Below are 27,225 nucleotides of genomic sequence, written 5' to 3'. Positions count from 1 at the left end.
GCAGAGGGGCGGGGGGCTTCCCACTCCCTCTTATATATTGGTGATCAAAACCCTCCCCTCTTCCCCTGCACCCTACAAGCTGGCTCCCAGCCGGGGCTGGGGGCACGGCTGGACCCCGTGGGGCACGCTGCCTGCGTGGGGAGCAGGGCAGGATGCTCCCCTCCTGGGGCAGAGAGGCTCACTGCAGCATTTTGAGGCGAGCCTCCAAATAAAACCTCCCTCACCGTGCGAGCTGAGACCCGGCGAGGGGGGACGCTGGGCAGGGCCCCCCGCCAGCAGCCAGCCGGGGAGCGGCATTGCCCCAGCTCAGCCCTGCGGAGCGGCTCTTCTGCCCCGCGCCCAGCCACTTCTGCTCCCAGCGCAGTTTCACCTCCTCTGCCAGCTGTTCCCAACCCCGTTTCCATCACTCCCTTCGCCCTGTGAGCACCTTTGCAAACAGCCCACGTCACCACGCGCCCGGACGACACGCTTCCCCTTTTCCACCCAAACGGGGCTCCGGCGGCTGCTTGGCCACAGAACACCGACCCCACTGCAGCGTCCCTGCTGCTGCGGGGGACATCTCCTCCCTGAGCACCCAACCATGCGGCCCCGGCCGGCAGGCTCAGGGCAGGCCGTGCCCCCAGCCCCCAGCCGTGGGGGTGCCTCTGAGTGCATCCCCAACGGCTGCTTCCAAAAGGGCAGCGCAGGGCGGGCGGCCGCGTGCCTCTGTCCCCGGGGTGCCCAGACCTCACGCTGCATCTCCCAGGCAGAGCAGGGGCCCTGGGCCGTAGCAGCTCCTGGCTCGGCTGCAGCAGCACCCCGGGGCCCTGCGAGCATGCACGGCTGGGAGGCGTCCCTGCGCCAGGCCGGAGGGCGCAGGGCTGGGGACGGGGGAGCAAAAGGAGCTGGCACTGGAGGGCTCCTGCGGGACCAGCGGCCCCTGCACGCAGCTGGGCACCTGGGAGGAGCGAAGCTCTTGCTTCAGCATGGAGAATACATCGTGGAGAAATTGTCCCGGGCACAAACGGCAGAGGTGGAGGCCAAGCTCTGTCCCCTCAGGGACCTTCCTGCCCACCTGTGGCCCCGCCACAGCACGGGCGAGGTGACACGCTGGGTGCTGTGCAGGGACCCAGCCTGCTCCCCGCGATGACTGCAGCAGGGAATGCACACACCCTGCCTGGCCCGCGTGTGCTGCACCAGGGCTGCTGGCTTTCCGTGCGTGGCCCAGCACGGTGCCAGCCAAAGGCTCCCCGGGAGCCACGGCCACCCCTGCACCCCGCTCCACGGCTGCTGCGCAGCCTCCAGCCTCCATCCGCCAACCTCTGCACCCCTCTTCCAAGGACAACTTTTCTACTTTTCTCAGGGGATCTCCAGATCCTTTTGGACTACGACCCCCCCCTCCCAGCCGGCCACTGTCTTTATCCTGCTGGTGACAAGGACTAAAGCACTCGCCCCTCACATCTCTCCTCCACCGTCACCACCCTGGGTCTCGGCCCAGGGACGCAGCAGTGACACCCGGCAGCGTGGGCTGCAGGACGCTGCGAGCAGGGGCCACCACCCCGGGGCCGGCGTCGCCCTGGGTGAGGACGCAGCCCCTCAGCCGACGTCCCGGGAGGCGCACAGAGCACAGACAGACAGACAGCAACGTCAGCACACACGGACAGCTCACAGACACCGCAGCCCCCGGCTGTGCCCACCCTCCTCGCCCGGACTCACTCCACTCACGCCACGCCGTGCGGGGGCTCGGCTGCGGGGTCGGTGCCCGGGGGGACCCGCCGTGACTGGGGCCCCGTGCAGCGAGTGGGCAGCCGCTGTGCCGCCCCCCCCGGCCGTGGGGCCGCGGCTCTGTGCCCACCCGCCTGCCCCGCACAGCCCCGGACATGCAGGTTTCCGCCGCCCGACCCCTGCTTCCCTCGGGGCCGCCCTAGCATGGACCATGGGGGTTCTGGGGGGACGCTGGGCTCAGGCCCTGGGGCGGCTGCCCGAGCCACAAAGCCCCATCTCGCCTCTCCCTGGCTCGAGAGGAGCGGACGTCTCCGTACCTTTTATTCAGCCAAGCTCCTCCTGCGGTGCTCGCGCTGGACTCTCTAAGAAAAGAGAAGAAAGAGGAGGAAGAATTAAAATCAATGATCATTATCGCTAACCTGCTTACAGTCAATGCTATTTGCCCATTGACTGGCAAAATTTTTAGAATACAAGTATGACCACGAGCATGATCTCCCCGGGAGCCCTGGGAAACCTGCCCCGGTGAGCAGCCGGCAGCCAGGCTGCGGCGATGCCGCCCCGGCAGCGGCACCCGGCGTGGGGCAGCCCCTGCGAGGCGCCTCCAGCTCCTGCGGGCGTTTTGCCAGGCCCTGGGAACCTGCAAGCGCAGCCCCTGGCTCAGCTCTGCCGGGTGCCCGGCAGCCCCGGGTAGGGCGCAGCCATCGCATGCACCCAAGGACGCCCCGGTTCGTGCCCCCGGCAGCGCCCGTCCTGCCCCCCGGGGACCCTGCAGGGCACAGCCCCGGCACCGCTGTCCCAGCTCCGGGGACTTCTTGGAGAACACCACCGAATTTCAAAGAAAACTTCCTGAAAGCTGCACTTCAACTAATTGGCTTTTGCAACATTGCCAACCCAAATGTTCATAAATCATGTCAGACCCTCAAAAATAATGAGGGCAGCTTATACATCACGAGATATTTTTTTTTTTTTTTAAGAGTAAATGAGGGTTGTTTCTGTCTGCTAACTGCTTCTTTGGGGATCTCAAGGTGTCAAGTCCTGCAGCCTCTCCCTGCAGACACTCAGACACCTCTACTCGTCTCACTGGAGCTATGGATCTCCTGCGGCCTCCCGTACACCCGCGGGGCACCGATTCCCGGCCAGCCCAGCGCAGCCAACGCCGCCGGAGCCGTGCAGGAGCTGGGCCGGCCCCAGGGCACAGCCCCGGCGTGGTGGCAGCGCTGGAAGCGCGGAGCTGGTTCCCAGGCACTTGTGTTAGCAAACACCGCTCTTAGCCGCACAGCAGGATAATCAATTATGGTAATTCCTGCCTCAATGAATCAGATTCATGGAGGAACACAGCTCATTAGGCTGGTGCTGACTTCCATTAGTGCTCTTATGATAAAAACCCTCCAGAAAGCTCTAGCCCAGCTAGACGTGTTTTCCAGGCTCGGAGGGTCTTCCAGCCGCAGCGCGCGGAGGTGTGCGCCCGGGGGAAGTTCATGGGAAGCTCCCGGTCCCCAGCAGCAGGAGGACATCCCCGCATCGCTGCGGGCACCCCGCTCCTTCCCGGCAGGGCCTCCAGCTCCTGCCCTCCCTGGCTCGCGCTCAGCTCTCCTTCCTCGGCTCCTCCAAGAAAACGCTCACGAGGATCCCTGGGAGAGGAAGGCAGGAGACGGCAAAGCGGGGAGCAGACCACTCCGGAGCGCGGTCCCCCTTCCAGGAGCAGGTCTGGGTGTGCTGGGAACTCAGGCAGCCTGTTTGGCGATGAATAATTGAAGGACGCTCGCTCTCCTCAGGGAAGTACAGTGATGGGTAAAATCTCATTTCCCAAACACATTTCCCAAGGAAGGCGCCTTCTGAGAAATTCCACACAACCAGCTTGGGGCCCCCGCAGCCGGGATGCGCCGCGCTCGCCTGCTCGGGAGCTCGCTGAGCCAGGCACCAGCCCAGCACAAATCCCAGGTGGCCCCGAGCACCGCAGGGACCGGGCTGCTCAGCCAGAATCTCTCTGTCCTGCTGCATTCACCAAGGCAGGAGAGGAACGGGCACAGCAGCGTATCCAAACGAAGGGAGCCCAGCACAGGGCAGCTCATCCCCAAAACCGAACCCAGCTAAAACCTCTCGGACCTGAAGAGGGTCCCCGTTCCTGCCGCCAGGCCTCTTCAGCTTTTCTGCGAAACTTCTCAGTAGGAGTTTTCCACAGTATGTTTTGACCCCCCTTCCCTCCACCGAAAATCCTAAATTAATTTTTCTTTTAATTAAATTCATTAGCAAAGATTATTTGGCTGAGGAAAAATAATATCCTGCCCCTCCCCCAGCAGCCCTCTCTATTTATATCCCCTATATACATAAGCAGCAGCGAATATTTCTTTATGGGCCATTAAAGGTTTAATGTTTAATTTATAACCACGTTCTCTGGCGGGCGGGATGGCCAGGCACAATGTCAACACTTTTAATTAAATGAGAAGATTTTTTTTTTTTTTAAACTCAGAAAGATGAAATGCCCCGTTCCCAGCAGCGCCTGCAGGTGCTGCCCCGCGGGCCGAGGGGGCACCGCCAGCTCCCCGCAGCTTTCCTGGCTGGGTGGCCAGCCCGGGCCATGCCCTGCTGCAAACCAAGGGCTGCAGGGGGAGATGTGCAAGCAGTGCCTGGAAGAGCCCCGGGTCTGGTGGGGGACCTGGCAAGGAGCTCATCCCACCCCGTCCCCACAGCTCCGCCTGGCTTCGTCCCTGCATCGCGAGCCCGTCCTGAGCCCACAGGCAAGGCAAGGCTGGAAGAGCCTGAAGCCAGGCAGGCATCCACGTGGAGAGGGCTGCAGCCTGACAGCGGGCTTCAGCTTTAGCAGGGGAATAAAGAATGCTGGAGAAACGCTTCGACCTTCAGAGCAGCCACGAAGGCACCCCAGCACCCTCCGGTCTCCCGCCTGCTGATGCGATACCGGCAGCGTCGTCCCGACCACAGGCAGGTCCCTGCGGCTTTGTTGCAGGAGCCACAGCACCAGGACAGCTTTAGGGCTGAGTAACCGTTTGGGAGAGTCCCCAAACCGACGGCTCCAATCCAAAAAGTGCAGTCACTTCTTGGCGGACAGCGGCAAGACTCAGTGTTGTTCCTTCTCCTGCAGCCTCTCCCCAAATACTGTAACCAGATGCCTCTTGCCTGGACGGAGCAGACGCGTTCTGCTTTGCTGAGCCGAGCTGGCTGGCACACGAAGCTGGCATGAGCCCCGGCCACTCGTTCCCAGGGACGGGCAGGGTCGCTGGCACAGCGCTGACCTTCAGCTCCAGCTGCAGGTTCCTCCGGAGCTCAGGCACGCGCTTTACGCTGCAGGACGTGGGCTGGCTGAGGGCAGGTCATGCTGAACAACCTGGAGAGCCTGCTCGTGGAGAGCCGTTCCCTTTGGCAAGGGACAAACGGAGCCCTTCAGCTGAGGGAGGGGATGGTGCGACCTGGGGCACATGTGTGCTCAGCACAGCTCCCGCAAGTGTCCCAGTACTGACTCCAGTTACCAAAACACCTGCCTGAGAAACTGCTGTGGACCTCTGAACTGAAATTCTTCCTGCAGCTTATGCTTATTCCCCTGGCACCTCCTGCCATCTGCCTGCGTGCTCGACGGCTGCAGCTCCTGCAGGACTGCCACCGCCTCCCTCAGACGATGCTGCCCCTCAGAGGAGGAGGAAGAGCTTCCCACGCAGACAGCGCCCGTGAAATCTGCCAGGAAAGCAGCACTGAGGCACCGCAAGAGGAGCCCGACATTCGTGGCTCGCCCTGCTGGCATCCTCCCACTCCTTCTTGTCCCAGAGCAGACATCAGACACAGGGACACAACAGCAAGGGAAAAACACTCCCGGAGTGCCTGGCCTCACACCCAGAGTGCGTGGTGCCACTGCAGGGCTGGGCGTCATCTCAGCCCCTCGAGGGCCGGTTCTGCCCGTGGCTGCGATGCTGGGTGCGCTCCCAGAAGCGACAGCCTCAGCTCTTGGCCGCCGGGGAGCACGGCCCCCTCTGCCTGGAACAGAGAGAGGGGCGGCTCTGAGTAGGCAGGTTCCCATTAATGGAGTATTTTATCTTACGGGAGAGATTAAATCTCTGTACAGAGAAGCGCAAAAGAGATGAGTCAGCAGCTGGCTGAGGGGCGGGCAAGTTCAGCCATGAGCATTTGGCTTCACCGCAGCGCTTCACCCTCCTGCGGCCACGCGCTGCTGGGGCGCATCCAGCCCCGGCGCCGAGCGCCAGGCTCACACCCTCTCCTGCTGACCAGCGGAGCCGTGTGGCACAGCCGCTGGGCAGCACTGACACCAGCCCGCTGCACCACCAGGCAGCCCTACGCGTGCCCCGCTGGGCACCAGAGCAAAGCACCTCCACCGCCGGTGGGTGGCCGGCCTTCCTCGCCATCCCAGGCGCTGCAAGGGCTGCTTGGTGAACGCATCCGGCGCTGCAGGCACGGCGGCGTGCCAGGACACCGGGCACAGCCCTGGAGCACCAGTGCAGGTCCCCAGCCTGTCCCTCCCGGTGCACGCCCCTGCCTGCCACGCCGTGCCCGGTGCCCCTCGCGCAGCCGTGCCGGGGCCGGGCTCCCAGGCTCCCGCTGCCAGCGTGGCTCCGCGGTGCCACGAAGCTGAGGAACGGGTCGGAAACGCGCCTGCTGTCACGCGCATGTAAACGCACATGCGTGCACGTAAGGAGCAAGCGTGCGAGGGCCGGCCACCACCGTCGTGAGCCAGGGAACAGAGTGGTGATGGCACTGTGCCGCTCACTAAAAGCATGAGTGTCACTAAATCAATAATTCATTTACTTTAATGAGATAAGTACTTTGAAAACTAATTGCAAACCTGCTCCATTTACTCCAATCCGTTACAGCCTTTAATGTAAATGGCAGAAACGCTGCTGGAGGAAGAGGAAAGGCTTTGGTAGAAGATAGTGTGTCATCTTTTCCCCTTCTTCTAAGAAAGACAAATATCAGTCATAAACAGGAACAGCAGAAACCTAAGTAACCGCCTGGATCAATGCGTGGAAGCGGCAATGGCAGAGCGAGCGGAGCGCCCAGAGCCACCACAGCCCCTGCGCTTGCTGCCACCACGCTGCGAAGGGCTGGGCCACCAGCACCTGGGTGACAACCGACGGGGTCACGCTGCTCGGAGCACGGCGGGCCATGGGAGGAGCACAGGGCGATGCTCGGGCAGGACTGCCCCGTACCGGAGGGTTCCACGGTCACAGGGGATGGATGACGGAGGGCCAGGAGAGACACCGAGCACAAGGGAGGTGACAAGAGCTCCAGCGAGCTGCCAAGGGAGCACACTGTTGCTGGAAGCTGCTCAGCCCGGGGCTATGATTAGCCTGTGTATAATTAGCAGAGCTGACGGCCACCAGGCAAAGACAGAAACCAAGCCCGGAGCCGTGACTGCGGTGCCGCAGGGAGCTCTCCCCCAGCTTGCCACTGCTGCCCTGGCAGCGTGAGGTCTGGGGAGACCCGTGGGTGCTCTCCATGTGCCACCAGCCCTGTCACCCCATCCCATGGGAAGGCACCGCCTGCACCTCTGAGCAGCACCGAGGGCACACCAGCCACTGCCCACTGGATGAGCCCACGGCATCCAGAGCTGTCCCAGCTGTGGGGAGCGAGCTGCCCGCCCGCGAGGGATGCACCAGGCCTGGGGTCTCGCACTGCTCGGGTGTGGGATGGGGTGGGGAACCTGGGGGTTCCCAGCACAGCAGCCCCCTAACCGGGCTGCAGGAAGCACCACGGAGCCGTGCACACTCCAGGTGGTCACTATAATGGTTCAGGGCTTGCCATAAAAATCGCTGCTGCATCGCTGGCACAGCGTCCTCCCCCACCAGCCGGCAGCTGCCCGCCCCTTCCCACCCCGCCAGCCCCGGCCGTGCGAGGCAGGGGAGGGGGCAGCCAGGGGTCTCCTGCCAGGCCCCGGCCACATTCCTGAAAAGGAGCTCGCGGCTCCCGGCAGCGATGCCGACGTGTTCCCGAACGGCAGCAGGAGCAGGAGCTTGACGCCAAGAGCTCTCTCTTCTTGCTTGCTGGAGCAAATGGCAGGTCATAAAAAGGAACCGTGACAGAAGAGAAAATGTTCCAGAGTCCACAAGGACCAGTCCAGGGTAAATCCATCTGCTCAGCAATTTAGCCAGAAAATCCTTTCCAATCATCCGTGCTGGAGGTCCTTCACCTCACGCACGCAGCTCTGGGCAGAGCCTTTTCACCCTGGCAGGCGCAGGCAGCTCATGTGCTGGGGGGGCCCTGGCACTGGTCACCCCTGGCCCCGTGGGGATGCTTGGGGCAGGAGGCTCCCACACCCCTTGCAGCGCTCCGGGGCAGAGTCCAGCTCCCTCTGGAGCCGCTGTGCCGGGACCCTCCTTGCTCCGTGCGGGGAGCGCGTCGCTCCTTCCTTCCACGGCGCCACCCTTCCTTCAGTCTGCCAAGGAAAAATGGCACCAGTGGACTGCTTTACCGCCTGCAATAATTGACCAGAGCACCGAATCCCCCAGCACATAACTTATCCTGCATAACTATCAGCAGGGAAGGAGGGTTAACAACGAACACAAGCCAGCAGCTCCGCGGGGCTCCACAGGACTGCGGCAGGGCACCCCCAGCACCAGCCCCAGCGGGACCGCACGGCGCCAGCCTGCGCAGTCTCCATGGGCTCGCCCCGACAGATGCATGGGTGCCACCTGCCCGCCTCCCAGGGGGGCTGACCAGGGACGTGTCCCATCCTTCAGCCTCCGCCAACCCTTCCCAGGCTCCTGCACCGTCTGCGGGATGCAGGCAGGGCCCAGCACTGAGAATCCCAAGTCCCACCTGGACCCCTAAGACCAACCGCACAGCGCTCAACCCTTGTGCCCTTCTGCAGGCAGAGGAAGGAAGGAGGCTCTCAGCAAACCGTGCTGGCAACCTCAACACCGGGACCCAGAAGCCACGGCTGAGGAGCGACAGGATAATCCCAGCCTGGCAGAGGACCCAGCATGGCTCAGCCTCGCGCTGCCGCGGCTTCGCCAACAGCCCCGAGATCTCCCTGCAGGCATCCTTGTGAATCCCACCTTAGCCGCTCCTGTCTCACAGAAAATCAATGGCAAGCATCTCAATTAATCACACCGGGGGCAAATTGATTAGGAGCCTAAATAAGGTCAACATGGTTGTCTGCTTATAGGGTAGGACCCCTTAATCATCATTTTATCTGCAATAGGCTGCGGAACCTGCAATCACACTGTCTTTGGGAGCATGGAGGGATTTTTCACTTATCTCCTGCAATTGCTAGGGCAAGCAGAACAGGAGCCACGTCTATGCGATAAAGGAACTGGATTCGAGCGAGCAGCAAACACCCAGCCGCACACAGCTGCGAGGCCTGAGCATTAGACCCCATGGCCCACCAAGCCCAGCTGTCTCCTTTGATTCAGGGGAAGACAAAAGCAATTAAGCACTGCTGCTCTAGGTGCAGTACATTCCCTCCTGACCCCAAAAGCAACAGCTTATGCTTGAGATTTGATTAGCCCTGTCATTATCTTAGATTGCATACCTGAAAATATTGTTAGTGGTCACAACGGCATTGAACCTTTGCAAAATCCAGCCACGGGTCTCCTCTCAGTTGCCCTCAGCAGCTGGAAATCCCACAGGCTGCTTCTCTGCTCCGTAAAGTGCCGAGCGCTCGCATCTGCAAAACCTGCTGCTCTCATCTCACAGAGCAGCCCTGAGCAGGGTTTTACAGCCTGATTCTGTCCCCCAGCCTCTGCACAGGGCAGGATGCTTCCGATGGCCCCGTATCCCCGAGGCGCTCTGCGTGTGTGCCGGCCTCGGAAGGCGAGCAGCGCGGCAGGACGGGGCCGGGACCCTGAGCTACCCTGGGGAGAGCTGCCCCAGTTCACCCAGGCAGGCGTCCCCGAGGCCCCGCTGCCCTCCCATCGCCTGCTGCATCCGTGCCCTGCCCAGAGCCCTGGGGGGAGCAGCTGAGCCCAGGCTCAGCATCGTGCCCTCCTTGTGGTGCTCAGTCCCCAAGGGCTGGGGGTGCCGACCTGGTTTCATGGAGAGCAAGCACCTGGCAGAGCGTGTTCTCCCTAAAGACCACCCGGTGCCTGGATGCTGCACCCCCAACCACAGCCGACTACTTTCATTTTCCACACTCATTCTGGGGACAAAAAAACCCCATGGGGTGGGAGGAGCCGGCGGGTCAGCGGGGCCCCTCAGTGCCGCGGGAGCGCGGCCCCCCAGCGCGCTCTTCAGACGAGCGTGGCGTTCAGCTCATTCCGGGTTGATAACACAGTTTGCCTCGCCAATAGACTTTCCAATTGCAAGTGAAATCAATTCAATTGGGTATTTTACTCAGCTGGGACTCTGCTAACAGCAGCCGATTTCCCTGCTCGTCTCCCTCAGTGGCTGCGGAGGGCTGGCACGTCGATTGCATCCCGTCGGCCCTGCCGGGGCAAACGGGGCTCTCCTCATCCTCACCAGGGTGCTCACGGGGCTCTTCTCCCACCCTCACTGGGGTGCCCACAGGGCTCTCCTCATCCTCACCAGAATGCCCATGGGGCAGGCAGGGCCAGCAGATCCCAGAGGTGCAGCATCGCTGCAGCACCGGGGGGGCTGTGCCTCCTGGCAGGGGCTGCAGGCAGCTGCGGGCAGGTCCCAGCCGGCCCCAGGAGCCCCCCCGGCACCCAGGAGGGCCAGCAGGGCCACCACCCTGTGCAGATGCCGTTGTCCCCAGCAGAGTCCCCCTGTCCCGGCTTAGCCCCTGACCCCAGCATCACTCCGCACCCTCCTGGCAGGACTTGGCTCTGGACTAAAGCATTCACAAGCTGGGTGGGCTCAGGAGACTGAGCTGCGACTGCTCCTCTGCTCCCTGCAACCTGGCTGCGCTCCCCATGGGGGCTGGCGGCTCCTCCTGGCCCCCCTGGTGCAGGCACAGCCCTCACCTGCGCCCGGGCTGGGCTGGCACCCACAGCTCACACACCACAACCCTGCCCCGGCAGGGCACCGCTCCCCTCTGTTGTAAATACAGTTATAAATATTATAATTTGGTTTAATATTTAATATAGTCAGGTTAAATAAGCATTCCCAGCCCCATAAATAATCATTAACGGAGGGTTCTAATTGTGCTGTTGGGATCCTGCTTCATGACTTATTTAGAGGGCAGACGCTATTCCCATCCTCGGCTCCCTCGTACACCATAAATTAACCTGCAGCCCTACCTCCTCGGTGAGAACCTGGGGGGACACGGCAAAGGGAGGCAGCTCCGCTCCGAGGGGTGGCCGCGGCCGATCCCCGGCCCCGCAGCTCGGCACAGAGCAGGGCAGGGACGCAGCGGCTGGGACGGAGGCACCGGAGGAGCTGCTGGAGGCACAGCCCGGGCTGCAGCAGCTCCCGGCAGGGTCTGGCAGCGGGGGCAGAGCCCAGCACCGCGGGTGCCCGGTGCGGACTCTGGGTGCGCAGGTAGGTGAGCGTGAGCGCGGGCGGCCGCTGAGCGCGGGGCCACCACCAGGCCCCCAGGCTGTGTCAGCGGGGCACTGCCGGAGTCACGGTGGCACAAAACGTGGCAGGGTGAGCAGGGGAAGGCTTTTATCGTAATACAGATCTACTGTAAAATTGGCTGGAAACAATAGTCACCAAAAAAATAGAAAACAACAAAAAAAAACAGAGCACAGAGGGAATTGGCCAGGGGCAAGCATTTTGAAAGTGCAGGAGAACTGAGACACCAAGGACAGCTAAAGTGCAGGAAAACCTCCATGTAAGAGTGTTTTTCCCTGAAGGGATGCGTTGATGCATTGCTTTAAAAAAAAGGTTCTGGGTTTGTTTTTTTGTCCGTGTGGTTTTTTTCCCCCCTCCTCTCTGTAGCTTAATTTCATCTTGAAATGAAAAACTACAAAAGTAAATTGAAACAGCCCTCTCTGCCGAGCCCGGGCTGCTGCCTTGCAACCCCTGGGTTGATGTAACTGGAAACGCGGGGGCTCTCTCCTTTGTGCCCGTGAAGAAACGTCCCCGATGCGCTGGGGAGGAGAGGTGCCAGGCTGCCTGGGGCTCAGCTGTGCGTGCCGGACTCCGGACGGACACACGGACATGCTGCTGCCACCCTGAGGAGCAGGGACGCCGGCCTTGGGGGACACGAAAGCCGTTCCGTTGCCCCAGGCCCCTCGGGCCACCGCCTGTCCGAGTGCCCCCTGCCCGACACGACCAGCGTGCCGCCCCAGGACTCTGCCCCCAAGGGCATCCCGTGCCCTCGCCCCGTGTGCGTGGGGGCCCAGAGCCCCTCGGGGGCAGGCTGGCAGCGCCCTCCCGGCCCCCCGACTGCCTCCAGCAGGCCCCGTGCCCGGCGCAGCGCGGGCGGTAAGCGGGTTAGCATCGATCCCCCCCCGCCCGGGATCGAGTTTCTATCGAGTGAGCGGGACCGAGCTGGAAGGGAGCACGGGGTTTACATTTCATCTCAGCACCGGTTCCTCCTGCTCAAGTCAGCGCATTAATCAAAGAGCTTGGCCAAGTATTAATGCTAATGAAGCAGCAGCAGCGCGGTGCGCGCGGGGTGCAGGAGCCCTCCTGCAGCACCGGGTGCTGAGGGCAGGGGGTGGCGGGGGGAGCCCCCAGCCCCCTCCAGGAGTTGTGGCCAGAGACTGGGGTGGGCACGGAGCCGGGGACAGCCTGAAGCCGTGTCCTGGGGCAGCCTCGTGGCAAGGCCTCGCTCCTCGCCCCGCACCTCACGCGGCCAGCAGAGCGCAAGGCCAGGTCCAGCCCCTGGGGTCCTGCCACCGGCCAGACCCACGGGCACCTGAAGGCCCCCAGGGCCCCCTGCCGTGCTGGCCGAGCCCTGGTGGGTTAGGACGGAGCTCCTTCCCCCAGGACCAGGCACTAGGGCACGAGTCTGGCCATGGGGCACGGGGCTGACCTGTTCCCCCAGCCCTCACTGGGGTCCTCTCTCGTTCCCTCGGCACAGGGAGCCTCTGACTGCCCGTAGGGCTGCAAGGTGGCACAGCGTCGACGAGAGCAGCACTTGCAGCACCCACGGACTGCTTAGCGTGTCACAGACTGTGTGCCCTACAACGCAGACGTCAGATGTGACAGACGGGATGCTTGCAGATGTCAGATTGACATATGGGGCAATTTTTCCAAGCCTGATGCCCGCTCCTTGTCGTTCACGGCTCAGACCGCTGCATCAACCCTCCCAAGCTGTCTGGGAGGAGAGGAGAATCCTGTGCTGTGGAGCACGGCCAAGTCGGCAGGAGCCGCCCCAACCTGGTGAGGGGCTGGACCCAGGGGTGGCCCCCCTGGAGCCATGCTCGGCGCCTCTGGCACTTCTGCTCCGGGCCCTCACAGCCACAGCTCGCTCGTCCTGGCAAGACCTCGGGACCCCTCCCCGAGCCAGCACCAGCCCATCTCCAAGTCTGGGCTGCAGCTCAGTGGAAAACTGTGTATTTTATCTTTATGTGTCAGGATTTATATAAAAGGGGGATAGTTCAGCTCTAAATGTAATGAGTTGGAAGAACAGCCCTCCAGTGGCTTCCTCCGGCTAGCACGGCATCAATAACATCGATTGCTAAAAATAACTAATAACCCCGGCCCGCGTGGCTGGGAGTGCTCTGCATGGGGGCTGAAACCTCCCCAAGCCCCCACCGGCAGCAAGGCCCCCAGAGCCTGGGCCAGCTGGCGGGGGTCCTGGCACCAAAGGTGGCACACGTGGAGGGACACGAGAAGCCGGTAGGAGCGGTGGTGCGAGAGCCTCACACTGGCAGGAGGGGTAGAGCCAGGAGATGATGCCGGGAGAGGACTGAGGCAGACGGATGGGAGGGAAGAAACTTCCTTTTCGGATTCAGAAACCATCCTATGCTCACAAGCCGGAGCAGCTGCGAGCTGCCCCGGTGCTACCACCACGTTGCCCTGCACGCTGCCTGAGCCACCCGGCACGAGCACAGAGAGGCTCCAGCTCCGGAGGTGACCGACACAAGTGGCAGCCCAGCACGAGCTCGTCCATCTGCACGGCACAGACGTGGGGGCCGGGCTCCCCTCCCGGGGCAGCAAGCCGTCACGCAGGGCTCTTAAATCCAGGGGAAGCCACTGCAAGGTGCGGTCCCTGCAGGCTCAGGGGACGGGTGAGAAGGGACTGCTGAAGTTCCCGTTTCTAATTTCTCTGATCCCTACCTCCTCTAACGTAGCACCTTTCCACAAAAGCACAAGGATGCTCCTCCGCTTCCCGCAGAGGAGACAATGCCAGAGCTTTGTCGAGATGTCTGCGCGTGCCCCCGCACCAAGCACATCAGGGGGCACGAGGGCTGCGGCCATGTGCTGCGGGGGCCGGGGTCACCACCCAGCACCTGCACCCGCAGCCCTCGCACCCCCCCGGCGGGGCAGAGCAGGGCCCGGCCTCTCCAGCAGCTTCCTGCAGGCACCTGCGGAGCCGACTCGACCAGGCACAGCTCTGCACGAGCGTGGGGATGCCCAAGACACCCACGCACCGTGCCAGGCAGCTCCTCCCCATCTCCTCCTTCCATCTTGCCGAGCTTCCCAGAAAGGGAACAAAAACTAAAGAGGGAAGGAAACGATAAAACGCCAGCCCGTGGTTAGGGAGAGAGAGTTATTTAGTCTGTTGGAAATGAGTCTAACTTAATAGAGAAGAAATAAAGCGTTTTAAAATTAACGATATAAATGTCAGTCCTGATCACAGGGATGTTAAACTATACGGTTATTTGACTGCCTTCTGCAAAGTTACCTCTCTTGCACACGCCTGGAGTCAGAGCGAGGTGAGTGGGAGCATGCCCATCGCTGTGCACTGATACGGCACAAGAAACGCCGCTCCTACACGAGGACAGCCCCTGCCCTTCGCACACAACGCCCCAGCACCAACGGCACGAGTCTCACCAGGTGTGGACACGCTGCAGGGCCGTGTCCTCCTGCACACGTGTCCCCTCCAGCCTGGACAAGCAAAGGGACTGGGCACACAACTGGTCCGGGCGGCGGAGCAGCAGCACCCTGACTGACTCTGCAAGAAGCTTACAAAAACGACCCAGAACAGAGAAACGCACGCCGTTCCCGTAAAAGTAATTTCAAACCCCCCAAAGCCTCTCGTACCGATGCTGGCAGGGATGCTGCCAGAAACTGCCATTGAAAACAAATTAGTCAATGGAGCACGGTCCTCTGCAAGCGAGGTCACTGCGGCGAGCGAGCGGCTGGCTCTGCTGCCACCGTGCGCATCCCCGCTCGCACGCGGCCCTGCCACCCCCTGCCCCAGCAGAACCCCTTCTCGTGGCCCCGCGGGAGCCGGGGTGAGGTGCAGGCACCAGTGAGCTCGGGGACGCATGTGCACGCATGTGTGACAGGAGGGAGCACACGCGTGTGAACGGGGAGCGTGTGCGGCTCTGTGAGAGGGTGGTTATTTGTAAATAATCCTTAATTAATGAGATTCTCGGTAATAGGCAGCTCAGTGTTATTCCAGGCAGGGGCGATGGCAATCTCCATTCTTCCACTTTTCAATTACGTCTTCAGGGAGGGAAGCAGAAACTAGCCAGGGTGAATTAGAGAGACTTTTGTCGCGTTTAATATCAATTCATTTTGCAGACTGCTGACGCAGCGGGATTTCACAGCTCGGAATTTATGGCTCTTTTGAGAGACATGCGCAAAAAAGGGGGAAAAAATACCCTGCTTTCAGCACAAAGACACAAACTCTACTGGGAAGGACTGGGGGTCCCGGGGGACCCCTTGGGGGATGCCCTGAGGGAGCAGAGCGCAGCACAAGCGGCCACTTGGCACAGCTCTGTCCAGTTGCTCGCCTTCAGGAGGAACGCGTGAGCTGCCCCCAGAAACATCCTTTGGGAGGGTGCTCATGTCCCACGGCCACCCAGCTCCTGGATCCCCACTGCCCCAGCAGCTGGGCTTTAGCAGCTCAAATTCCAGGAAGGCTGGTGCTGGGCGAGGGCACCTGGCCGGAGCTGTGTGGGATGGACCCTGGCACCGCGCTGCCCCTGAGCCCTGCCCGCCGCGCTCCAGCCCACGCCACCAGTGGCGCTCAGGCAGCGGCACTGGTAATAAAGGAGCCGTTATTACGCAGCGTTATTCAGCCCCAAGGGGGTTTTATGCAAAATGACACACAATATAAATGACTGTTGTAAACAGAGAGTTTAATAAAGGGCTGTGTGCGAATTTACAGCCTCCCCAAGGATAATTAAAATTATTTATCTACTTACCTAGCTAGCCGCTGGAGCAGTCTATTAATTATTATCTATTATACACGGCCTGCTTTGCGTGCTGCCAGTGCATTGCCGAGCACCACCATGCAGCACGGGCACGCTACCGCGAGGGGAAGCTGCGGGAGGCACCACCTCACCGGGGGCACAGTCGTGGTCCCGGGGAGGAGGCAGAGCACTGGGCGAGGCGATGCCCTGCAGCAGGGCCACAGCCCCCTACGCAGCGCAGCCACACGCACGAGGGGACGGAGGTGCCACCAACACCCTGGAGAGGTGCAGCCGCTCAGGGCCGGGTGCCCTCGGCTGCTCCGCTTGCTGAGACCTCACCAGGGGCCTCGCGGGGTGCTTGGCACGAGGAGCATCGCGGGTCCAGCCACGGGAGCAGCGGGGGGCGCATCCCCTGCGCTCGCAGTGCCGGCGGGAGAGGCGGCGGTGCCCCAGCCCGCGCAGCGCTACCTGCCCTGCTATTTATTAGCGTGGCAGAGCAATCATCAGTTCGGAGGCACTGGGATCCCCCAGCTCCTCTCTGCACATAAAGAGACCTCAGGGGGGCTCCAGTGTGTGGATACTTAACATTGTTTTATTAGCTTAATAAACACAGCTGATGCTGCCAGAATCTCCAAACCAGCCCCATTCCCTCTCGCTGCGGGGGGGGGGGGGCTCTTGCAGGGCGCGCAGCCGGGGCGCAGGCTCTGGCCAGGGGCACGCCGGGGGCCTGGCTGGCAAGGGGAGGGGGCGCGGGGCTCACCCTTGGCACCAGCGGCCGGGGAGCCTGCGGAGCAGCTTGTCGGGAGCAGAGGATCCAGCTGCTCATCGCCACTGCGGGCGCAGCGAGCTGTCAGCTCCCGCCAGCACACCCATTAATCACCGCTGCAATTGCTCTCCCTGCCCCGGCTCGCCCGGCTCCAGCACTGCCCTCGGCAGCCCCGGTGTGGGTGGGCACAGGGCAGCAGCCCCCAGGGCCGCTGCCAGCAGCAGGGAGAGCTGCGGTGCCAGCAGTGGGGACCTCCAGGGCTGCCCCAGCCCCACAGCCCCCAGAGCCCTGCCCGCCCCAGGGTTGCCACCAGCTCCACGTCCCACCAAGGGTGGTGGAGCCCTGCCCGCAGGCTGTGGGGTTTCTCCTGAGGGGTGTAAGGGCCCCACGGAAAGGAAATTTCCCACTGCTGCTGGGGACCAGAGCCCGGCCTGGCAGCAGGACAGGCCTGGGGGCACTGCACAGCCGGGGGGAACCTCTGTGCCTTGGCTGCCTGAGCCCAGCAGCACAGGGCTCCTGGCTGGTGGCAGGGTGGCCCTGGTGGCCCCAGGGGGACGGGGATGCCCCCAGGGCAGCTCAGCAGAGGACCAGGTCCTGCAGCCACGGGGCTGCTCTGGCTTCACGTGCCTGCTGGAGCGCAGCAGTGGCTCCGTCATTAGGTGCTCAAATCCTTTACCGGGTTGCTGGTTTATTTTAATTTGCCAGGACGGCTGCCAGCAAGAGGCTCCTCTCCCTCAGCCCTGCGGTTCTCAGTGCATGGCAGCGCCTGCTTTGCTTTGATCCCGTACAGTTACACTTCCAGTCTCACAATCTCATAAAAGCCGCATGATCAAATTCCAGGTCATTACTCAAGGAAAGAGACCCCTCCACGGCCGGCAGCGAGAGCTTCAAACCAATTAAAGCGAGCCTCGCGCTCCTGCGAGCTGCCTGCTGCCTGCCACGCGAGGGTCTCTGCGGGCCCGGGCTTGCAATAAGCAAGATGCAAAAATGTTAATGGAAGCGCTTAAAGGCCATGCCAGGGGGATTCTTGTAAATAAGGCCACTCGGCAAGGCGGGGGCAGCTTCTTGGGCTTGGCCGCGAGGCAGCAACGATAAAAGGAAGCTGGGAGCTCTGTAATCGGTCTAGGACAGGCTGCGGGGAGGAAAGCTCGAGTGTTTCCTCCGAGCGCCGCGGCGAGCACCTGCGGCTGCAAGCGGGTCCTGCCAGGATGGGCTGCGCAGGGGGCAGGGGCAGGGACCCTGCTGGGACCCCCAGCCCAGCCCTTGGTCCCCTGGGGACAAGTCTCCCTCGGAAGAGGGCTTGGTGACAGCAACCACACGAGGTCCAGGTCCTCAGTGCCCAGCGCTGGGAATCCCAGCCCTGGCTTCAAGTGAACACGGCGCCGGCCATCTGCCACCCGCGTCCCCAGGCACTCGCAGGCTCAGACGCGCACGTTTCCAATGCTAAATATCAAACAAGATCATCACAACCAAGCCGGTATCGACCCTGGTGGGAGTCGATGCAGACATTTAGCACCGTGGCTGGGTATCGCCCGCTCCCCACACTGCATCAATACATCGCTGCGGGGAGGGAGCAGAGCCCGGGCAGCACGATGGGGACAGGATCCGGCGCCAGGGGGGAGAGCCGGCAAGGGGCCCCGGGGACGCGGGGATGGAGAGCACAACGGGGGGGACAGGCAGCGAGGGGGTGAAGGAAGGACACGTATTGGGTTTTCCTTACAACAGGAAACCCACAGCCTCTGGGAAATGTGCATCCTGACCGAGCGCTGAGGCAACCACAGGCAGGCAAATCCCCCCCGCCGGATCACGCTCACTGCTGAGCCCTGCCCCGAGGCGCAATGGCAGTGAGCATGGGAGTACCAAGGGGGTCAGGCCAGACCTCAGGCACAGCATCACCAGGATTAAATCCCCCAGGCACACACTAACAGGGCTCTGCCAGCCCTAGGCTCTGGAGGGTCTGACTTCTGCAGCCCCCAAGACCACTGCTGTGGGACGGAGAAGATGCCGGGACAGGCAGTGCCGTGATGGGGAGGGCAGGAAGGCTCCAGACGGAGTTCGGGGGGTGCCCAGTGCCAGAGCGATGCTGCCCAGGCACTGCCCCCCCTCTCTACACCCGTCCCCACCACTGCTGTGGGCTCAGGGTGGGTGCGCAGGAGCTGGAGCCGCGCTTTGCTCCGCTGCAAGCACGCGAGCGCCCACCTGTGCGTAGCAGGGACGAGGAAGGCTCAGACGAGGCAGCACCGACACCCCATAAAGCACACAGAGAAGGACGGCACCAGAGACACTCAGAAAGCAGTGCAGCCCTGCCACTAGCCGACATCTGGCTAGCGAGCCGAGCGGTGCCATTCCATCACCCACAGGCGCAGCGGGGGCAGGCAGACCCCCACTTCCACGGGCTGGTTATTGCAGGCAGCTACCTTGGAAGCCCCCTCCCAGCGGGTCACACAGAGCAAACGTGGCTCTGCCTAAGGGCACCACTGGCCCCGCTCCCCTCCCCTCCCGCGGGCTGCTCGCAGCCCCAGCCTCCGGGATATTTATTGTTCGTTCGCTCCTAAATCACCGCTGACGGCGGAGCTGCTCGCGCTCCATTACGGAGAGAGCCTGCGCCGAGTCGCAGTTCCGTTTAGCTTGCAGAAAAAGCAGCCTCAGAGGAGAAACCCACCCCGACGCTGTCCGGCGCTCGGCTCGGGATGATGGACGATTATGGACCATCTGCACTTTCAGGAGGGGATAGATTTATGAGCAGCACAGACAGCTAGAAGAGTGTCCATTACTATAACTCACTGGCCTCTTCAGAGATATTGTAATCAGGGCCCTCTGCTGCTGCAGCGGGAAAGTCCAGGTTAAGCACTAGCAGGAAGGAAAATCAATTATGTTTTTTTAATACACTGCTAGCAGCGGGCAGGGGGAGGGCAGCCACCGACCTGCAGCAGGGGATGCCTGGGGACCCGGGGCCGTGCCCCCAACTGGGGCAGCTCTGCAGGTGCGACGGGGACCGGCCCCAGCACCCTGCACGGCCCAGGTTCCACCTGCCCACGACCACGTTTATCAGATGAGCGGAGAAGCCGGGACAACGTGGGGTCACCAGCAGCCCCCTCGGCTCTGCCCCTCCTGAGGGAAGCCGGGGGGCAGGCATCTTTCCCACACCAGCAGCACTAAACCCTCTCCAGCTAAGCACCCACCCCTCCCAGCTTCATTATTACCATCACCTTGATTAACATTTGATGGAGCCCAGGATTCATTAAGAAAAAAAGTGCCCGAGGGCACCACAAAGCCTTCCTGGCTGGAGCCTGACGCGGACTGAGGATGGGAGCGGCAGCACCAACACCTGAACCTTCCAGTCCCCCTCTTGCACCATAAAAATTACAGCTGATGCTATTACACTGCCACCCCATAAACTCAAATTACTTCTGTGCAGACCTTCCTTCATTAAATGCTTCATGCCGCAACCCAGCAGCGAGTAGTGCTCCCCCCTGCCCCAGCGAGCCTCTCCACGTGCCCCGGCCGGGATGGTGCCGGCACCTGCCTACGGGCAGTCTCCTGAGGGCTCCGCGGGGCCACACCACTGGGGATGGGGCGCAGCGAGGTGTCCTGGAGCTGCTCAGCCTGGCACAGAACAGCGGGGCCATGCCCGGTGCTCAGCTCGCTGCAGCTGGGCAGAAAGCTGCTCCTGTCCTTCCCGGCTGCCCTGAGCCGTGGCAGCAGCCCCAGCTCCGCGCAGCCCCCTCCAGGACCCAACCCGGAGCAGCGCCAAGGTGAGCCCATCACAGGAATGTGGGATCACGTCCCCGGTCCCCCCCAGCCCCAAACACCTGGCCCCGGGGGTCTTGCTGCGATCACAGCCCCCAGCTGCAGTTAGATTTGTCCATCAGCCGCAGCAGGGCCTGGGCTGCGGAGCTCTGAGACCGATGTCTCCCAGCGGGCAGGGGGGCCAGGGCCGGGCACCACCGCGCTCCTTTTGCTCCCCAGGCTCAGTGCTGCTGCGCTCGTGCGCCCGATCAATACACCCTGCCATGTCAGCCAGCACCATTATTTTTACACAACAGAGAAGTCGAAAAAACGACAAATCATTACTTAGAGCATGAGCAAGAATCGTGCGGAGAGGCAGCCGAGCCCATCTCCTCGCCAGCCCCCTCCACGGCTGGCAGACAGCGGCTGGGGAAGCGGCGGGGCCCCGCGGATGGCTGCTGCTCCCCACCTGCCCCTGCGACTGGGGAACACAAGGTCTGGGGCACGCCATCGGGTCCCGTACCCCTTCCCGATGATCCAGCCCCAGAGAGAACAATGCAGATGCGATGCGTGCGCACAGCCCCACATGCCTCCTCGGCACCCCAGCACCCATCTGGGCACGCAGCCCAGCACACAAAGATCCGCAGCTCAAAAGAAAAAAGCTTTGCAAAACCCGTATCCAATGTGAAAAGCTATTTTCCAAACTGGCTTTTGCATCTGCAGAGCAGCTCTATACCAGCAGCCGTGGGCAGCCAAGGACAGGGAGAGGATGGCTCACCACCGTTCAGGTTGCTTTCATCTCCTGTTCCAAATCACAGCGGAGGAAGGCAAAGCCTCTAATTCTGGAGAAGCTGGTGTGCACTGAGCCGGTGCCACCTCCGGGACTGGCTGTGGCCATCCCACCTTCCCGGGCAAGGAGAATGCCTACGGCACCGTGCTGCACAAAACCGGGATGCAAAAGCGACTCGTGGGGAGCGCGGGGGCATCCCCAGTGCGGCGGGGGCTGGCTGCTCCTCCTGCTGCACGCCTGGGACAGGACACGAACACGCCCCCACAGGGGGAGACGGGTCCCAACCAAGGTGGCGTTGGGATGGAGATGCTCCAACTACCCAGCTGGCTCCGGCTCAGAGCTCAGGCCGGGCTTCTGTGCAGCAGCTCCATCCCATGGGCTGCTGGGTGCTGCCAGCACCACCCCTGCTCGCCCCCACATGCCAGCGAGGTGGGATTCTGGCAACGCAGCTGGTCCCGTACCCGTTCCTCTGCTGCATGCACGGGGTTCGGGATAGCTGCACGGCCAACAGCCCTGGCCCCCTCCCTGATGCCTGCAGGTCTGCATCAGCTGCAGAGCACAGCACGTGCTGTTACGTGCCTCTCCTTACCAGCACCCCCAGTTTGTGCTTAGGGGAGGTCTGCAGAAAGGCCGGGTGCCCCCAGGCGCATGCGGGGCTCACGGCCCAGGCAGCGCTGGCCCCGGGGCCACCAAGGGGCAGAGGAGGCAGCCGGCGGCTGAGGCGAGGGGGAGAGACACGAGGAATAACAATGGTGAATTCCCCTGAGCTTTGGTGTTTTTAATGGTGGATTAGACTGTCAGGCAGCAATTAAATGGTGTAATAAAAAGCTAAGTGCTCATATTTCAAGGTTCCTGCCTCCTGCTCCGCGGGGAGGCACGGGGCAGGGGGCTGCTCCAGCTGCCCGTGTGGTCCAGCCGTGGCTTTGCGAGGAAGAGCAAAGGAACTTTTCAAAGGAGATTTGCACACAGTTTACATAGAATTTGCCAAATGTGGGATTACAGAGCATAAATCTGTGCAAACTTCCTTCTGCAGCCTTTGAACGTGTGGCTTTTGAATGAAATGCTTCTTGTTTTGTTTGTGGCCTGCTGTTCGGAGACACGGAGGGACCTTCACAAAGACACAGCCCTGCCGCCGCTTCCCGAGGAGCCTGGGTTTTGTTTTTCTTAAATTGGGTGGAGAGAAGGAAAGGCAAACGTTCGGGAAACTTAAAGGCAGATGAAGCCAGCGGGAGCCTGGCGCTGCGCAGTGAGCTCTGCACAAACCTCGCAGCCACCGCAAGCCCTCCCTTGGCAAAACACGTGGGGGCAGCCGGCAGCCCGGGACCCCCAGCGCAGCGGTGACGGCAGCCCCCAGACCCACCCCCGTCACAACTCAGCCCTGGCATCGCACACAGCTCGCCAACGTGCTCGAGCCCCAAGCAGAGGCAGAGCCGGGGGCTTCCAGAAGTGGCTGGGGGATGCTGGCACCCCCGGTTGGGACGCTCACGGCTCCAAGGACTCCTGAAGCCATTTCCCTTCCTCTGCCTGCTCTGCCAGCCGTTGCTGCACCCACGGAGCCCTCCTCCTCCTCCGCCCCCGGGCTTGTGCCCCCAGCCAAGCAGTGTTTTCCCCAGGGGAGCGCCGTCTCTCAGCGCAGCCCCTCGGGCAGGAGGAAGCCATGGAAGCTGCCGCTTCCACCCCTGGCTGGTGAGGGGCCAGGCTGGGGGCTGCGCCGAGCCCCCGCGCTCGTCAGACAGGGCCAGCACTGCGACACTGCCACTGCTGGATTGCGGAGAATTTCAGAGAGATTGTGGGGAGATGAAATAACAGCCCTGCGAGATGGCATTTCCAAGCTGCATTAATATCCATCACAACGCCTCTTCTGACACCCCCTCCCGATCCAGCGGAGAGCTTTGTTTATTAAACACTTACTTGCTTTGCCCCGTGCTTCTGCACCCTCACGCAGGCGGCGTTTGCCCCCCGAGCATCGCCATCGAACGGCGGGCGGGGGCAGCACCAGGGCACCCCAGCCCCAGCCGCCTCCTGTCCCCGGGCACACGGCAGCACCCAGCACTCTCCGGACACGCCGAGTGCTGCAGAAACACTCCCAAAAACACGTTCGCAGAGGGAGGAGGTTTTTCAGGCCGGGTCACCCGGCCAGGCAGGGTGCCGCTGCCCGAGCCGGACTTCGATTTGCTGCGGATGAACCAGGAGCTGTTTCCCTTCTGAGGTCTGCTTCTGTGGGCCCTGAGCAACCACGCACACAAAACAACCGCGAGTGGAGACCGTGAGCATCCTCCAGCGCTGGTGGCACCCATGGGGACCCGGTGGCACTTGGTGCCAGCCTGGCCTCCTGCACGCCCGCCTGCAATAGCCCCGCGTGCAGCAGGCAGGGAAGAGGCTGCAGAAGGGGAGACACGCTCGAACAACACCTCAGAACACAGGAACCTCACCTCTGAAGGCGCTCTTTATGATCACAGGTATCTTATTTCAGTGCTTGCTCTCAGAAGCAAGGCGTTTGACAGGTATTTTGTACAGAGGAATGCAATAGCAGGGGATGACCCAGGCTGCTCTCTGCAGGGCGCTGAGCCTTGGGCACGGTTCCGCACTCGGCGGGGGAGGCTGCGAGCCCAGGCGCTGCGCTCACACCTGCAGCACATGCGGGACCCACAGCAGAGAAGCAGGGAAGGAGGAAGGAGCGTGCCCATTGCTACCATGCTCCACGCAGCGGAGCGAGCAGCAGCACGGGACCTGCACCTGCAGACGGGTGGCAGCAAGCAGGGGGCAGCTCTGCCTGTCCCCCCTCGTCCCCTCGGGGCCAGGAGCATCCCCGCAGTGGCTTCCCCTTCCCACCCGACCCCCACCTCCCCAGCCCGTCACGCAGGGTTAGAGGCGATGAAAACCATGTGCTTTCCTAACCTCATTGTGCATCGTGTGTTTAGGGCCCTTGCTTTATCAGTTTTTATCCTGTGTAATATTCATCACGCTGGTTTATTTATGGGCCCCCTCTTCGGGAAGGTATTTTTCAGGCCTGGTGAATAAAACATAAGCCTTTGCTGCTTGTCAGAGCGAATGCGGCTCCTCTGATGTCAGCCTGACTAACGGCCTTTAGTTTTCTCCAACGACTGCACTTTGAGAGAAATTTATTTGTATTTGGGTTCGTGTTGGTTGGGAAGATGTGAATTCTTTTCCCTTCAGAATAAATGAAACTTCAGCTGCACGGCAGTTGGCAAGGCGGGAGCAGGGCAGGCGCTGACGGCCCCCGGGGACGGGTCCCCAGCCCGGGGTAGTCCCCCTGGAGCCCCCCAGCGCAGCCCCTCGGGCAGAGCCGTGCAGAGCCCTGGACAGCCCGGGCTGGCTCCCCACTCCCAGCCGGTGCCCAGGCCGTGCAGTTGGCTTCCCCGTGGCACTGCTGAGCCCAGACCCCCCCGCACACCCCCAGGCAGCTCCACAGGCACCGCTGGGCGCTCCCTGGCCTCAGAGCACAAATCAAAAGGCACAGCTTGCTCCCCTCCCCTGACAGCATCCCTGCCCAGCGGTTATGGAACGGGCTCCCTCCTGCTGTAGGGATTCCCTCCGGCCCTGCAGCCTCCTGCCACAACGTGCGCGCTTGCACGCCTGCGAGCGGAGCGGTTAAACCCATCCGAGCTGGCTGCTGCAGCCTCCCCTCGTGCCCAGAACCGGCCGCGCTCCCTGGCCAGGGGCATGGGGGATTGCTCCTTTCCCTGCCCCATGCCTGGGGGTGGTGGAGGCCGCCCCGTTAGCTCTATGCTCACAGCATTTTGTACCCACCCTGCAGATTGTGCTCAAGGAGCCCCCATCTCAGACCCCGGGAGCTGGCTCCCACTGGCAGCACGAGCCGCCAGCTGGCCCTGCTGGGAGCAGGCACCCCGCTCTCGGCCTGGTCCCATTATTCCTCTCTTTTCCTCGTGGAAGAGGATTAAAAGGGTGCTAACTCCAGGAGGGACTGCTGTGGGCAGATTAGTAGCATTAAGCAAAAAGAGGCAGAATCCTTCTTTGCAGCAGAGATCACTGCAAGCAACCCCCGCCACAGCAAACACCAGCAGTGGGCTGCAGGCTGAGCCATGCTGAGCATCCCCGTGACAGCACGGCCTCCTGAGCACAACGGGACGGAGCCTGCACGTGCACACGTGGGGCCAAGCACTGCGAGGAGTCGGGCATCTGCCCCCGCACCACGGGGCAAACCCTTCCTTTTGCCAGTTAAGGAATGCCTGGCTGTGACCCAAAACTCCTATTAACAAATCAAACCATAAAACCAACAGAAACAGCCAGGAGATTTCCCTCCATCATCTGCTAATTTATAGGGTTACTGGTGTCAGCAGTTTAAAAGAAGCAGAATTCTATCAAAGAGCCACTAAAACCCAACGCTGTGCGCTTTAAAACAATCACAAACGTTCATCTGAAAAGACTGCTTGGGATATAATTCCTTGATGTTTAATTATTAATATTCCAGACAAACTAGTTAAATTCCACTGAAGAGAAGGAGAAGCAATCAGAGTTAAAAATTAGCTGAAGGAGTATCATAAATCATTCTGGGGAATATTTTGCAGAAATCTCAGTGGAGCTGCTTATCCCGAAGAGATGGGTCTGCCACACTCCTGGAAACTTGGAAGGCAGGGAAGGAAACCAGTTGCGTGTGCCCCTGAGACACAAAAAGCTGCAGAGTATTTTCCAAAGCAGAGTAGATCTCTGCTCCCTGGACAGACAGGGAGAGGGCACAGAGACAAACGCAGCAGCTTCATCTATCACGGCTGTGGCTGCATCTCTGACCTCCGCCGGCTCCTCTCGGCAGCAGCCCTCCCGCACTGCCGCACTCTGCCGCCACCCGCCCAGCGCCCGCTGCTGCTTTGCTCGGTCTACACGCTGACTCTTTTGTCAATACATCTCTCCTGACTCTGATTGATGCGCCTCATCACCCTCAGTGCCAGATAAGCGCCTCTTAGCACAGGCGCTCCTGCAGCCTGTGATATTTGGAGACATCTCTGGCCTGCCCGACCCCATCCACCACCTCCCTGCGCTCTCAAGCACAGCACGCAGGGCCTGGGCTGGAAGCTACACAAAGCCAACGCCAGCACTCAGCGTCCAAATGCACCCCTTAGGGTTACCTTCAAAACTCCAGCCCACGACCGACCAAATCCTCCACCCTCCTCGTCGGGGTCGGTCCCCAGCCCTGACATCCCCACGCTCTCAGGAAGGCGGCCCTGCGCACGCTCCTGCAGGATGGGGCCGTGGTTTTCCTTCAGCCCGGCTTCTTCCCCTCACACAGGGCCATGGGCAGCAGCAGCCCACGGTCGCAGTCCCCCCCCAGCACCGTCACCGCACCGAGCTCTTCCGAACGCGAGCGTCCTCCCTGTCCCCGCAGCGCAGCATCCCCAGTGTGGGGCGGGCAGCGTGTGGTGCCTGTACAGCTCCTGGGTTAAAGCCCCTGCTTTTCTACGCTTTTTCAGCTTCCAATTTCTTTTTCCAATATGTTTTCAGAAATCCCTCCAAATCCTCTCAGCGCAGCTCAGAGGGAACAAAGACAGGCACCTCTGTCGAGGCAGCGCCCTGGATCTCGCCGGGTTCACAGGAGCCGCACACCGGGGCCTCCCGCTTCCCGGATCAGGCCTTCACTTTCTTTCCCCCACCCCTCCTCTCCCTTCCTTGCTGTTTGGTTTTACTTATCTAGCAGAAGATAGGAAAAGCCAAGTTTTCTTGCTGCTTCATCTTGATTCAGTCAGTTTTATATCTCACAAGCACATATGCAGATTTCTCTGCTTCTTTATTTGTTCATTAAGACTTCAATAAAAATGTTACAGAAATGCCCTTTTTTGTTGTTAATTGCAATTTCTGTTTTAATATGCAAGTTGTGCCAGCTCTCCTCAGAGACTCCCCGAGCCTCTCTGTAAATAATACAGCCGCCGCAGCCCAGCGCGCTGCCTACTGAGTATTTGCACAGTTATCAAAGCGCAGCCGAGGCCGACGGCAGCGCTTCCTCCCCGGGACGGGCTTCCCCTGCGCAGCGCAGCCCCCGCAGCAGCCCCGGCTGCTGGGGAGCCCCCAGCGCCCCCGTCCCGGTCCCCTCTGCTGGGTCCCCGGGTACCGCAGGCAGCAGCGGAGCTGGGGCAGCGGGC

The 27,225-nt window shown here is 61.6% G+C and overlaps 1 protein-coding gene across 1 annotated transcript in view; it reads right to left on the bottom strand.

The window, feature by feature from the left end:
• RBFOX3 (RNA binding fox-1 homolog 3) overlaps positions 1-27,225 on the bottom strand; it is a 160,519-nt gene that overhangs the window by 33,442 nt on the left and 99,852 nt on the right. Inside the window, 1 exon segment of the mRNA XM_040530221.1 lies at positions 2,022-2,066. The gene's annotated coding sequence lies outside the window, so the exon portion shown is untranslated.

This window comes from Cygnus olor, chromosome 18 (assembly GCF_009769625.2).
Source record: "Cygnus olor isolate bCygOlo1 chromosome 18, bCygOlo1.pri.v2, whole genome shotgun sequence".
Taxonomy (NCBI): domain Eukaryota; kingdom Metazoa; phylum Chordata; class Aves; order Anseriformes; family Anatidae; genus Cygnus; species Cygnus olor.
This window is presented reverse-complemented; position numbering and strand designations above follow the sequence as displayed.